The following is a 15,290-nucleotide window of genomic DNA, read 5'->3' as shown; positions in this document are numbered from 1 at the left end:
CCATTCGTGCCTGGGGGCCTACAGGTGCCAGTGACTAATGGCTGGGTAGGTAGCGAAGAAGAGGGTGTATGGGCTCAGCAAGGTGAGACCCTGACAATGAGGCCCCTCTAGGGAAGTGGGAGATGTGGTATTACAGCTCCTCAGCCTAGAGGTGCTTGGCTGGCCCCCAGAACCAAACATCAACATACTGGTCTTTCCCACAAATGTTTTGGAATTTGCTTTCCCAGGAAGCCTTTTGAGTTCATAACAGTACGTCCTAACAAGGAGTGTCAACGCCAATGTCTCAACATGAACGCACTGAGCCGAGTGCTTGGATCCCAGCGAGGGCTTCTCTGCCAACAGCACAATGCTGATGTGGAAAGAGAAAACAGCAGCAGCTGCCAAGATCTGGGCGGGTTCAGGCTAACTTTGTCACTGCAGCCTGACTTCCCTGAGGTCTTAGACTCACACAAGTCATTGTTCCCCCAAATCATTGGTCATCTTGGGCTGCTTAGAAACAATGGCAATGCCATCTGAGAACATCCAGGGACTCCCAGCTGTTTCAGACTTCAGGCTAAAGAGTTTTGGTGGAGAGGGAAGGGACGGATGGGAAAAGACTTTCTTACTGTAACAGGGGAAGTCTCAAAAACAGTATTATTATTCCTCTCTCTCTGACCCGGTTAGAGCAAATAAAAAGACATATTGCACAAATTTACAAAACACTAAAGCTGGGTCCTTAGAACATAGGACAAGGGACAGTAGAGACAGGGAAGGGCATTAGAACCTAAGATGTCTGGGCTTGAAGGGACTTCAGAACCCAGAATGTCAAAGCACAAGGGTCTTTAGGGACCATAGGAACTCATCATTTTACAAATAAGGAAGTGATCTGAGGCACCGAAAAGGAAAAATAACTTGTCCAAGGTCACAGATTAAGTGGTGCAGTGAGAGCCACGGTGTCCTAACTCAGTCCAGGGCCCTTCTCACCATACCAGACTGTCTCTCCAATAGCATGCTGTTTTCTTCCTTGGAAAAGCTGTCTTAATATCCATACTTGTAGCAAAGTACTGACTCTTATATAGTACTTCTAACATTTGAAAAATACTTTATACATTATCTTGTTTGAAACCTCACACTCATCCTATAAGATAGGTACTATAGTAATTATTATGCCTATTTTATAGATAAGGAAACTGAAGCTTAGGGCAATTCAGTGACTTGCCCAAGAGTATAGTTAGTAATGTCAGAAGCAGGATACAAACCCAGGTCTTTCTGACCACAAGTTCAATAATTTATCTGCTTTGCCACACTGCCTCCTTACAACATCAGAGAGGAAAACTGGCTGGAGGGTTCATAAGTACAGCATCTGTCTTAGTTTGTAAGGAGAATAATGTCTAAGCCAAAAATAGGAATTTACCACATCTTCTGTCACCCTGGTAAGTTTGTCAAAAATAGTCAATTAAAAAAAAAAGCATCTTTATTTCCCTAAATGCAGCTCCTGGCAAAAGAATAACACCTGATTCATCTGTCCCTTTTGTGACTTACTTTTGGGGGTTGTCTGAGGGGGTAAAAAAAGGAAATCAACACATTACATAAACATCACCCCAGGGGCTGGTGTCACCATGGAGTGACGGCTTAGCTTGACTGGGTTCTGCCTTGTGTGAGGACAAAAGATCACTGGTGCTTTCTCTTTGAGCAAGGATTTCAATTTACAGCAAAGGCAGAAGGAGAAAACCATCAGGGTGTTTGAAGCTCAGACCGAGTTGGCCTCCTTCCCTTAAACTACGTCACCACCTTTTGATTGTCTAAATCAAGCAGAGGAAGCATGGTGTGGCTGAAGGAACACTGACTTCGGAGGCAGGAGACTTGGATTCTCCTCAGTTTTCTCTTCTGCCAAACAACAGATTTTATTAGGAAGCTTCTAAAGATTTACTTTGGTTTAGTAGAAGGAAAGAAGGCTGGATTTTGAAGCAAGGGGCCTGGGTTCAAGTCCTAGGTGGAGTGATGTGGCTTTGGGCTAATCACTTAACCTGTCTGAGCCTAGCTTCCTGATCTGTAAAATAAGGTGGTTAGGCTAGGTCATTTTCAAGATCCTATCTAGCTCGAAATCCAATGACCCAGTGATCCTAGATCACCTGGGGTCCAAGTGGTCAGACATGACAGACAACCTGAGTTACTTTCTTTCTCCTCTTCCCTAATTCTTGCAGGCTGACTTGTCCAGCCTGCACTGTCCACTCCTGCCTCAGATAGCTGTGTGCAAGAACTGCAGGCAGTTGAAAGGCCATGTAACAGTTACACTGTATTTTTTCTTCCTATCTTTCTTTTTGAACACATGCCCACATTCAGTTCTCGACAACTGTGGGAATCAACTTACTTTGCTTCTGAGAAGGTGGTTTTTGTTGAAATCTGGTTAAAACTGTCTACTCAAGTCCAGCTGACATCTCCAGGTTGCTGGAAAGGGGATTCCTAGGGGGGATTAAAGAGAGGGGCCCAAAGACCCAGGAGCTGGAAATTGCTTTCATTCGTCCTAGAGAGCCAGCGCAATTTGTCACTTCAGTGCTCACGTTTCATCTCCCTCAAGAAGTTCTCCTTCTCTGAACTCCTGCTCCTTCAGTGATTGCCCACCTTTTCTGAAGCTACTGTCTGTATTCAAAACCTTAGCACCTTATGATAACTGTCTTACATTATAGACCAATTTCCCTAATGAATATGGATTCAAAAATTTTAAGCAAAATATTAGCAAAAAGATTACAGCAACTTATCATGAGAATAATACACTATGATTACAAAGGATTTATACCAAGAATGCATGGCTGGTTATATATTAGGGAAAACTATCAGCAAAACTGACCATATCAACAAAAAACCTACAGAAACCATATAATTATGTCAATAGATGCAGAAAAAGCTTTTGACAAAATACACAACACCCATTTCTAGTAAAAACACTAGAGAGCATAGGAATAAATGGAGTCTTACTTAAAATAAGTAGCATCTCCCTAAACCCATCAGCAGGCATTATACGTAAATAGATGCACTTCAATCGTTGTTTTACATTCCCCTCTACCTGTTGTGGGGAATGGGTGTGGGTTATCTGCCCCATTAATCACATAACGGCAGAAAGGGAACCTTCTGTGGCTGTTTCATATCCCCTACAATGCCTGTTACTGGTTTGGGATCACAGAAAATACTCAAACACTGGAGACAGCCTTAAAAAGTACAGTTCTTCATTCAACAAGTGTCTACTAAGTACTAATTCAAATATCCTTCACTAAAGTCTGGAGTGCCGAGTTGACCTTGGGCTCTAAAGGACTGTAGCAGAGAGCAAAAACTCTTGCATTTGGAAAGGTTTTAGATAGGAAGGGGAAAGATTGCCTTTCACGAAACAAACAAACAAACAAACAAACAAACACTAGTGTTAGAGGAAAGTTTGTTACTGGGCTGGGGATAATTTTTTTTTGGGGGGGAAGGGTGGTACAACAACTTGTCTGACGCTCAGTAGAACAGATCTCGAGGGGTTTGGGATTTGGGTCTATGGAGGCAGTATCCACATTGATAGGATCACAGCTCTTTTGAAATACTGAAAACTCATACTAACAATTAACCATTGTACAGCATTTTTAGATTTAGAAGGTGTTTTCCTTAAGATAACCCTGCCAGGTAGTTAGTGTAAGTGTTATTATCCCTATTTAATAGAAGAAGAAACTGAAGGTCAGAGAGTCACTTGCCTAGGGTCATAAAATACACTGATAAGGAAGACCTGACCGTGTTATTAGATCATAAAAAGTGGAGTAAGATGAATGGAAAAGAAAGCACAAATCACCTGATCTCATCCCAGTCCAATGTTCTAATAATAATGATGACAGTAATAAATCATCCAAAACACATGGATGATACTGAACTGTATGAAAAACACATTAAATAAACAGCTCGCTCATTTTGTGGCATCTTTCTCTTCTGGTAGAAAAATATCATTTGGATTCAATAAGTATAACATTCTTAATGCACACTGAGGAAAAAACAGAGAAGGCAGGCTTTGAGATTGAATCCAGACATCAAAGTGAACTAATGGATGAAGGCAATATCTACAAACACCTTTATTTCCTCCAGGTCGATCTCCAGATGGTGCCTATGAAACAGGTAAGATCCACGAATGGAATCAAAAGGCCCTCCACAGGCACCACCTGCATGAAGTTGGCCAACGATAAGCTAAGAAAGAAGTAACGAAAAATGGAAATGCAAGAGTTTATGCTGGCGATTCAGGCCAAGTCACTGCTCCTAGAAGTTACAGGAGGACAGATATGGAGGTAGGTAGAAAGGCAGGAAATTTAAACGCCTCTTAAGCACTTAACACGTGCCAGGCCTGTGCTAAGCACTGAGGATACCAATACAAGCGGGCAAGAAGGAACCTACCTTCCATTGGTGGAGACAACCCACAGAGGTATCTCGAGCCCTCCACAACCTGGCTCCAGCCTCCTCGTGCAGGTTCACTGCACACCATTCTCTTCCATGGGTGCACTCTGCATTCTGACCGAACTTGCCCGTTTGCTACGCTCCAAATGTAACATTTCATCTCCTGCCTTGCAGGCCTTTACAAGGAGGCTCTCTGACACTGCCCCCTTGTTCATTTACTCATATGGATGAGAGCACTCACCATTACACCAATACTAATCCTAACCCCACCCCTGTCCCCAATAAAATGTAAGCTCCTTGAAGGCAAGGACTTTTTCCAATTTTATATCTGTAATCCCAATACCTAGCACAGTATCTGACACATAGTAGGAGCTTAATAAATCCTTACTGAATGAATGAATGCACTATACAACTCGAAAAGCAGCTTATATCCATGATCTAATTTGATCCTCACAGCTATTCGAGGTAGGCACTAAAGGCATTATTATCACCACTTTACAAATAAGTGACACATTTATGGTCACATCCCTAAAAAACACCAAGGTGGGGTTCAAACCCAGATTTCTCCTGACTCCAAATCCAGTGGGACCTCCACGACACTAAGTTATGGCCACAGGACATAGGATCGTACACTGAGAGCTAGAAGGGAGCTTTGAGATCATCTAGTCTAACCCCCTCATTGTACAGATAAAAGAACTGAGGCCCTAAGGACACAAAGGTAGTGAGTGCCAGAGGCAGGATTTGAACTCTGACTCCAGATCAAGGGTGCTTTTCATGGTAGGAATGAATATAAATTCAGCTTGTCCTTTTTTTCTCTTCCCTTCTAGTGGTCCTGAAGAAGTCAATTTACCTTCCAGTCTGCCTTGTGGAGGTCCTGTTTTCACTGATTGCCTCACTCTTCTTTAGGTTCTAGGGTAGACTTTAGTCCTCGTGACTTCTTTGTAAAATTCATTTTCAGGGACAGATTTCCCAACTCTAGTCCACAGTGAATGAAGCTCTCACTTTGAGAGTGCTGGCTGCTTGCCTGATGTTTAGAAATGGCTTTTGGTACATGTTCCTGTTGGTAGAATCATTTTGCCATAACTGTGCTTGTCTTTAGCTCAAGCTCATCTTTGGCGAGCAGGCACAAAGGGGAACACCATGAACAATCACACTGAGTACTTTTTATAGGTATAAAAAGATCCAAGGCCAACAGAAAAATAAATCCACGTAGATCTGGAGCAATTGATGTAACTGTACAGTTCTTGTTCAAGCAAGACCAATCCTGTTTCCCCCTCCTAAAATTAAAGCACAAAATGTGTCCTGGAGGAAGATGTAAAACAGTCCCAAGGGTTTCTAACAACCTACTTTTCTCATCTTCTCATGTAATATTTGTAAACAGACTATATGTTTGAGCTCCACAGGCTTGCTATCCATCTTGAATGGATGAAAATAAATGAATACGGCATTTATTAAGTGCTTAGTATGTGCAAAGTCTGGTGCCAAGCTGAGGGTACAAAGAGAAAAGTCAAATAGCTCCTGACCTCAAGGAGCTTACATTCTAATGGAGGACACAACACATATGGAAGGATTCATCTCAAGTCAGATGGAAAAGTCCCCTAGTCTTTAGGGCACAGCAGTAAAGCAGATATTCTCTTCTTTCAGGTCATTTCCACTGATTAAATCCTATCAGTTTCTGATGTTGAATCATCTGATAGTGCCATGGACTTGGGTGACAAAACCTTTCTTTCTGGGTCTGCAGTAGCTGTGGCTGGAGCAGCTGCCAGGCTGCATCTCCACAGGGTTTGCATCCCAGGTTGACAGGCTGGAGGTCTTGATATTCCAGACTCTTGGTCCTAGGCTGTCTCCATCAGGTTTAAGAATATCTTTTGAACATATCTCCTCTGAGTCTTTATAGGGTATAGATTTAAAATTAGATGGGGCTTTTTTTTTTTTTAAACAGATGAGGAACTTGGAAGCAGGGAGAGATGAAGTGACCTGTCCAAGGTCATACAGACAGTAGGTAGTAAATCCAGTACTTTAATCCAGGTGGTCTGGCTCGACATCCATGGCTTTTCCCACCTTGCCATGCTGATAACAATATTAATAAGTAGACTGGACTGGCTGGAGCGGGGGGGTTCATGTAAGAGAACATCAGCAGAAACAGGCAGCGGCCACAGGTAGAGTGGCCAGTGTCTGGGCCAGTCACTGCAAGCCCTGTTGCACTCAATGGACCTTCTGATGCTATTCAGACTCAGCCTACAAACTACAGACTGCTCAGTCTTAGAGCTAAGCAAGATCCTGATTTTCTACCTGACAAAAAAAATAAAGCAGATAGAATTTATATAGCACTTTAAGGTTTGCAAAGCATTGTCCATATTATCTCACTGGATCCTCCCAACAATCCCAGGAGGTAGATGCTATTGTTATCCTCATTTTAAAATCAGGGCAGACAGAAGTTAAGGGACTTCCCCAGCATCCCACAGCTAACAAGTAGCTGATGTGGGCCTTGAACTCAGGTCTTCTCGATTCCAAGTCCACCATTCTTACCCGTAGCTGCCTCACTGTACTTGATTTTTAATATTACAGAAAGACTGACTGCCTGGTACCTCTAAGAGTGATACTTCCAGTGGCTTTATTTTTCAGAGTCAGACCAAAATTGGGACCCAAGGGTGCTGGTGAAGTAGACATACATCTCTCTTTCTATTCTCTTTGTGTGAGTCCCACCAGTGCTTTGAATTCTCTCAATAAAGTTAGCTCAAGTTGTAAATGTGTCTATGATTCTATTCCTTAAAATCCTAGACTTGACTGACAGGCTCACATGTTTACAGTTCTTGAAAGGTTCGCAAATCTCATCTCCCTCCTGAGACCATGAGTCATTAAACAGTGGAGGCATCTGGAAGGTTAAAGTAGGACTTAATGTACTCAAGAGTGTATGTTAATAAGAAAGAATGCTTCTTGGTTCTTAAAATTATAATTAATCTTTTTAAAGCTCTATAACAATGCAGTTTAGGCCCTGCTACTCAGATTTAGCCATTACAGAAGCCACTGAATGGTGGTGCGGTGACAAGTGCTCTCTTGGGCATCAGAAGACCTGGTTCTAAGGCCTCTTCCTCCCCTGGTACTAAACCCATGCCACGGACCCTGACCAAGTCCCTTCTTCTGTTTATTGACCCTGTAGGGATAGATTAACAATATCCATCTCCTAGAGTTATTGGGAGGAAAGCTCTTGTAAAACTCTAAAGTTGGGTTATTAAAGGAATCAAAGTATTTGTGAGTTGGAAGGAACCCATACACTAAAGGAAGTCCCACTATCAATCTCCCCAATTTTACAGATGAAGAAACTGGGGTCCAGCAATGTTAAGTAACTTGCCCTATGATTCCGAAGTCTGTGGTCTTTCCATTATACCATCCAGCCTCCCAATCCAGCCTCATATTCTAGCCTGTCAAGACAACATGAACATGTTTAATTACTCTGTATATATTTGTACTTATTCACTTTATACTTATGCTATGTGCATGCGCGTGTGTGTGCGTGGCAGCTAGGTGGTACAGTGGATTGAATGTCCAGCCTAGAGTCATCTTTCTGAATTAAATTCTGGCCTCAGATACTTACTACCTCTGTGACCCTAGGCAAGTCACTTAACCCTGTTTGCCTCAGTTTTCTCATCTGCAAAATGAGCTGGAGAAGGAAATGGCAAACCACTCCAGTATCTCTGCCAAGAAACCCAAAATGGGGTCACAAAGAGTTAGACATGACTGAAACAACTGAAAAACATAAACATACATGTGTGTAAACACACAACACGTATACTTGTCTTCCCCATTAGAATGTACTCTTCTTTCAAGTCAGGATGGTTTCATTCTTTATACTTATATCCTCAGCATAATATCTAGCATATAATAGTTATTTAATAAATGCCTGTCGCTTGTTTAAAACTGACTGACTGATGGAAGGTAGGACAAGGAGCCTCTAAGGCAGTATAACTTTAATGTGGCAGAAAGAACCCTGGGTTTGATTTTGTTGATCAGCTCTGGGGCCTACTTCCCTCAGCTGTAAAAGAGGGCCATTATACGAAAGGATCTCTAGTCCTTTTTAGCCTTTCATCCCAGGAAGAGCTCAGACCCTCCTTTTAGAAAGAGATACCTTGCCTAGACATTGCAATGGCCAGGTGGTCCAGATGGCTCTTTGGCATCTCAGCCCTGAGGACTACCCTCTCTTTCTCCACCCACCTTCCTCTCCCCAGTCACGAGTCCTTAGTACTGCTGCCTAATATATTCTGCATCTTCCTAACTTGTTTTCAAACCTTCCTCAGTACAAACTGAGCAGCTCTAGTTGCAAGTCGGGGGATGGGCAGTGAATTTCTGTGGGACTGCTGGGTCAGTAACTGAGTAGAATCTACTGAGTCATTTGTCTCTGTCTAAAATAGAGTGTTTTGGCTGGAGATTATTGCAAAAGTGAAAAGGAAGTAAGAGTGAATGTCTTTGGGATGAAGGATAATTTTTCTTTGGGGATGGGGAGTAGCTCAGGAGTTGTATATGACTTAATAAACTGGTCAGTGCCACAGTTTCCTCCTCCGTAAAGTGAATGGGTTTGGCTAGACTGTACTTTAGTAGTGAAAGCAGCGACTTTGGAATAAGAAGAACTGGGCTCTAATACCATCAGGATCTCAGTTTTTTCCTCCTTATCACATGAGGGTGTAACTATATGTTCTCTAAGGCCCCTTCCAAATTTCTTATTCTCTGCTGCCACATAGCTGTTATTAGCATCCCATACATACATGCAAACTTCATGCAGGAGTCTGTATGCTGGACTTGGAATTCTTGGCAAAATTCTATAACATTTTAATAAAATGGATGTGCAGTGAACATCTAGAAAAGGAAGTAGTGATCATAAATCACTTCCATGACTTCCTAAGGAACAATTCATGGGGCAGCTAGGTGGCACAGTGGATAGAGCACTGGCCCTGAAGTCAGGAGGACCTGAGTTCAAATCCGGCCTCAGACCAAACACTTGACACTTACTAGCTGTGTGACCCTGGGCAAGTCACTTAACCCCAACTGCCTAAAAAGCAAAAAAAAAAAAAAGGAACAATTCATGCCCGACTAACCTTATGTCCTAGGATTACTAGACTGGTGGATCAGGGGAATGCCATGTAGATATAGCAGATTTTAGCAAAGTCTTTGACAAAGATCTCTTGCTAGTCTTCTGGAAAAGATGGAGAGATCTGAGCTGGACAGTAGGGCAATTAGGTGGATTAGGAAATGGTGGAACAGTCGTGCTCCAAAGTAGTAGTAATAAATCGTTCAGTGGCATTTGGGAAGGAGGTACCCAACTGATGTCTCCAAAGGTCTGTTCTTGGCCCTATACTATTTAACATTCTTATCAGTGATTTGGCCAATGGCATGGACCCTATTCCTATAAAAGATGCAGATTACAAAGCTTGGAGGAATATGAATAGGACAACTGAGTAAGGATCAAAAAAGATCTTGACAGGCTGGAAAAGGCAGCTACATATGGTAGAAGGATCACAGACTGGAGTCCCACGGCCAGAGTTCAATTCTAGCTGTGCCACTGACTTCCCAGCAAGTCATGTGACCTCACTGAACCCCAATTTCCTCATCTGTAGAATTGAGAGGTTGGACAACGTCTAAGGTCTTCTTGACCTCTACACTGATGATCCTATGAGTTTGACAAGATTAAATTTTCTTTTTAAAGGCAATTGGGGTTAAGTGACTTGCCCAGGGTCACATAGCTAGTAAGTGGTCAAGTGTTTGGTTTGAGGCCGGATTTGAACTCAGGGCCTCCTGACTCCAGGTCCGGTGCTCTATCCACTGTGCCACCTAGCAGCCCTGACAAGATTAAATTTAATAGATACACAAGTAAAATCTTATATTTGGCTTCAATCCAGGGGTCTGGAAAAAAGTCTGTTTTTTCTGGCCTAGGCTTTCTCTGTCCCACATGTTGTCTGCTCCTGGTCCATGTTTGCTCCCTTACTCCTGTCCCCTTTTACCTGTTAGTCCTGTTCTCCCTTTTGCCCCGTGACCCTTTTCTGGACCCCTTCTTCACCCCATCTCCACTCTCTACCTCTATCTGGTTCTTCTATGTCTGGAAGCTTCTAGAAATCAGTTCTGTAGCTGATCATTGATTTCTTGCTTGTGACCTAACAGATTAGAAAGTAATCAAACCCACATAAATGGAGCTTACCCTTCTGAACCTCAGTTTCCTTGTCTCTTAAAGGAGATAATAACCTATGCACTACTTAGTTCACAGAATTATTGCATTTTTTTTTTAACACAGGGTATGCCCATATCACTTAGGCTGGAAGTTCAGAGGCAGTTACTCATAGGCCCAATATCACTAATAATTGGCATGGGAGCTTTGACCTGTTATCTTTAACGTGGCCTACTCTGCCCCTCCTTAGGCAATCTGGTGGGTCCTTTCCTCCTAGGGGATCATGACAGTCATGCTGAACTTGGTGTGGATATCCACTTGGGCACAGTTTACTGCTTCTGAGAACTCCTGAGCTCAAGAGATCCTACAACCTCAGCCTCTCCTCATAGCAGAGATCAGAGGCGAGCCCACCACACCCAGGACTGTGACTGTGACTTAAAGCAACAGTGAATTAAGAGCTGTGGCTATGATCATTTTTGTTTCTCCAACTACAATGAATTTCTAGAATAGTACAGTAGATAAAATGCTAGTCGTAAAGAGTCAGGAAGACCTGAGTTGAAATCCTGTCTTAGACACTACGTGTGTGGGACCCTGGGCAAGTCTCACATCTTTGTTTCTCATCTGTAAAATGGGGACAATAATTGCACCTATCTCCCCGGGTTGTTATGAGGATCCAATGAGACATCTGTAAAGCATTTTGCAGACCTTAAAGCACCATAAAAATGTTATTACCATGATGACGATGATGATGATGATGATGATGATGATAATGGGCAGGGCCATATCTTCTTTTGTATCCTCCAAAATGCCTACCCCAGTATCATACACCTAGTAGGGACTCCATCAGGATGTTCTGAATGAATGGATTCTACAGAATACTGGCCAAATAAAATCACTGAATCATATATTAGAACTACAAGAGACCCGAGAACACTTATCAACACCATCTCACAACTGTGTCACACATTAAGGTTTGTAAAGCACTTGCTTTTGAATAACCCTGTAAGGTAAAGCGGTATGTTTATTATCCTCTTTGATGGATAAAGAAATAGGTTAAGAGCCTGGGTTGGAAGGGGCCACAGAACATTAAATAACAGAGTTGCAAGGGACCTTAGAATGCAGAACACAAGAATATTGGAATTGGAATGGACCTTAGAACACAGAACCTAAAAGAGGAGAACTGGAAGGCATCTTAGAATGTAGAATATAAAATTCTGGAGCTGGACAAGACCTTACAACATAAAACAGAGAATGTCAGTGCTGAAAGGGACCTCAGCAAACATGTCCAGGCCATTATGAATACATCTGTGACCTTTTGCTAGGGCTGAGTTTGTAATAAAAACCTTAATAAGGTCTTGTAATGTGCAAAAATAAAAAAATTCAAATGTAGCAACAAGAAAATAACATCTTGTGACCATTACTATCCTCCTCCCATTTCTTCATACAAATGCTAAATTTGTTCCCATTGTGGATATATTTGGAAAGAGGCTTGAGAGAGTGGAATGAATAAGGTGCCCACAAAAACTCAAAAATAGACATGCAGTGAATAGTCAGACCTCGGGCTTCCAATCCGTGCCACGGAGCTACAAGAATGAAAAGGCTTGTTTTGGAAACCTCCTTACAATGAAGGCCGAAAGGCAGCCGATGACTACTTGGCACAGATTGGGCCCATTAAAAGCAATTATGCAGCAACAAGAAAAGGCCAGCCTGTGACTATCCAGCCTTCGAGGCTGTGTGTGGTGGTGTTCATTGCCTGAGCTCCCAAGTGTGGGGTGGATGACTGTCAAATCATGTGAAGACCTGCAACCCCCGGGACGACACTGGGCAACAGGATCCCTTTTGAGCAAGGACAGGGGAAGGGAAGCTGAGGTCAATGCTCTTCTCATTCTTTTTTTCTTCTTCCCGTTACACAGGAAGCCCAGTCACATTGGCTTGGCACAAGTTCAAGAGGTTAGCTAAGGATTTATGGGGGTGAAGTGCTAAAAAAGAGAAAGAAAGAAAAAATAAAGACAGGAAGAAATTAAGAGTGGAACCAGAAAGGCTGGCAAAACTCTGCTCAACCTGTGGCTGAGGGCCTGACTCTTTTTTTTTTTTTAAACAGCAGCAACCAAAGCCCCACAGCTTCTTGTATGTTCTCCCAACAGGAGAAGGGAAAAGAGAGAGGGAAGGAAGAATCCCAGGCAAGGGGAAGAGGGCAGGAGAAAAACTAGAGTGAGATCAGCTTAAAGTGAGCATGTGAACAGTCCAAAGCAAGAGAGTAATATCTCACTAGATTCAAAAAGACCTACTCCTAAAAGGTCTTGGGACAGCTGGTGGTGCAGTGGATAGAGCTCTGGGTCTGGAGACAGGAAGACCTAAGTTCAAATCACTAGCTGTGCATCCCTGGGCAAGCCACAATCCCTATTTGCCTCAATGCCTCATCAGTAAAATGGGGGCACACTGGAGAAGGAAATAGCAAATCATTTCAGTATCTTTCCCAAGAAAACTCCACGGACCAAATTTGGTCCATGTAGAGCTGACTAAATGACTGAACAATAGGAGCTTTGAAAGGGGTTAGGAGTTCCACGAGGCAGAGATGAGAAGTAAGAGCACTCTATGATGCATGGATATTGAGTGAGATAAGAAGAACCAGGAGGACAATTTATATAATAACAGTAACACAGTAAAGACAAATACCTTTAAAAGACTTTAGAACTCTGATCATTGTAATGACTAACCATGATTCCAGAAGATTAATGATGAAGAATGTTACCTACTTCTTGACAGAGAGGTGAGAGACTCAGGATGAAGAATAAGCAACCAGATTTTTCCATGACCAATGCAGAAATTTGTTTTGTTTGACAAACTCATTCTTATTAAGGGGAGGAGAGAAAATAAATGCTTGTTAAATTGAAAAAAATTTAAATTACTGGTGTTCAGACTTTAGTGTTTAGGTGATTATCATAATCATAGCTCCCATTTTTACAGTGCTTTAAGTTTTACAAAGCACTTTGCTCATAGCAACACAGTGAGGAATGGAGTAAGCATTATTGTCCCCATTTTACAGATGGAGAAACAGATGAAGGCTCAGGGAGATTGATAGACTTGCCTTCCTGCCCCGCCCCCACCCCTCCCCTTCTTGACTGATAAGAGTGCCAGATATGGTCTATTTTATCTGGCGGGGAGGGGGTATCCTTCCCCCCTTCCCTTGTAGTTCTAGAATCATAATCAAACCAGTACTATCATTGTAGGGTACGAAAAGAGTATACTAAACTATTCCCCTATAGCTTCCCAAGCCAAAAATATCCTTCCTTGGCTACCACTCCCCTACAGGTGTTACTTCACCCTATTATGATGTAAGCTCCTTAAGGGCAGGGACTGCCTTCACTTTTGTATATATCTCCCTAACACTTAGCATAGTGCTTGGCACATGGCAACTCAATGCTCAAATAGTCATTCATTCACAAAGTAAAAAATGACAGTTGTGACTTGTACCCTTGTCTCCTGATTCCAAATTCAGGGTCCTGTCTGTGTCCCGGACACCCTCAAGAACAGTGGTCACACAGGCATGCATAGATTCTGGGCCTGGTTTATTGCTCTTTGTGTGGTCATAGAGCCTTTCACTTTAAATGAAGCTTTGATAGAACCCTTTACTTCTCACAATATTTTTGTGGAATTCTGGGCATTTTTCAAAAAGATTTTTTCAGTTAAAAATAATAAATGTTAAAATTTTATTAGCATCTTTTGATTTTACATTACCTTCATTGCTCAATTTATTCCACCTACTCCCCATACCCCTAAGAGAGCCATCTCTCATAGCAAAGAATAAGAAAGAAAGAAGGCAGTTCAGCAAAGCTAACTCACACATCAACCAAGACTGACAGTATATGCAAAGCTCTGTACCTATAACACCCCACCCTCTGCAAAGAAGTGAAGGAAGTACATTCTCATGGCTAACATTGTTTAATACTATGTTCAGTTCTCAGTTGTGATTTTTAAAAAAATAGTAATTACAAATAAGCATGGTTTTAAACAATAACATTTTTGAGGAATTTTATTCAAATCAATAATATTACAAGCAACTCACCATATTTAGTGACAAGTATGAGAGTGTTGACAAACAGAGGAGATATGGCTTCACATACCAATGTGACCTGGTAGCTAAAAAAGCAAATGTAATTTGGGAGTGGCATTCTAAGAATCACAGATCTCAGAACAAGGGAAGTCTAATTGATAGTCTAATTGTCCTTCTGCCCTGAACAAATCACGTCCTGCCTGTTGTACTCAGTTTTGGCACCCTATTTTAGGAAGGACCCTGACAAGCAACAGCATAGCCATGAGAGGGCAATCAGGATAGTGAAGGGACCTGGTTGAAAGAACTGGGGATGTTTAACCTAGAGAAGAGATTGCTGGAATCATACATGCATATCTTCTGTATTTGAATTAGATTCACAAATTTTTTAATGGCCAGAGTCTTGGTTATTAGCCCTTCTGCTTGTTTTCTTTAAATTTCCTGATTTTATCTAGTTATCCATAAAAAGAACTGGTATGAAACATATTTATAATACAAAAATTAAGAATATAAATGGGATATTGGTTATTTCATATTCATTCTGCTAAGAGACACAAATGATCAAATTGTCTTAGGTTAGATACTATAGGATATATTAGAAAATCAGTTCTAGGTCAATAAGAAGCCAACTTTAGGGCCATGTGATTGGTTTCAATCAATTTCCTATGAATCTAAACATTAGCTGAATGTCTATGG

The 15,290-nt window shown here is 41.9% G+C and overlaps 1 protein-coding gene across 6 annotated transcripts in view; it reads right to left on the bottom strand.

Annotated features, from left to right (window-relative positions):
- The window catches only part of GNG7 (G protein subunit gamma 7), a 369,218-nt gene that overhangs the window by 88,911 nt on the left and 265,017 nt on the right, over positions 1-15,290 (bottom strand). The gene's annotated exons all lie outside the window — the stretch shown is intronic.

Source organism: Phascolarctos cinereus, unplaced genomic scaffold (genome assembly GCF_003287225.1).
Source record: "Phascolarctos cinereus isolate Bilbo 61053 unplaced genomic scaffold, phaCin_HiC Scaffold_4;HRSCAF=312, whole genome shotgun sequence".
Classification (NCBI taxonomy): Eukaryota; Metazoa; Chordata; class Mammalia; order Diprotodontia; family Phascolarctidae; genus Phascolarctos; species Phascolarctos cinereus.
Note: the sequence above shows the minus strand (reverse complement) of the source record. Positions and strands in the feature narration are given on the sequence as shown.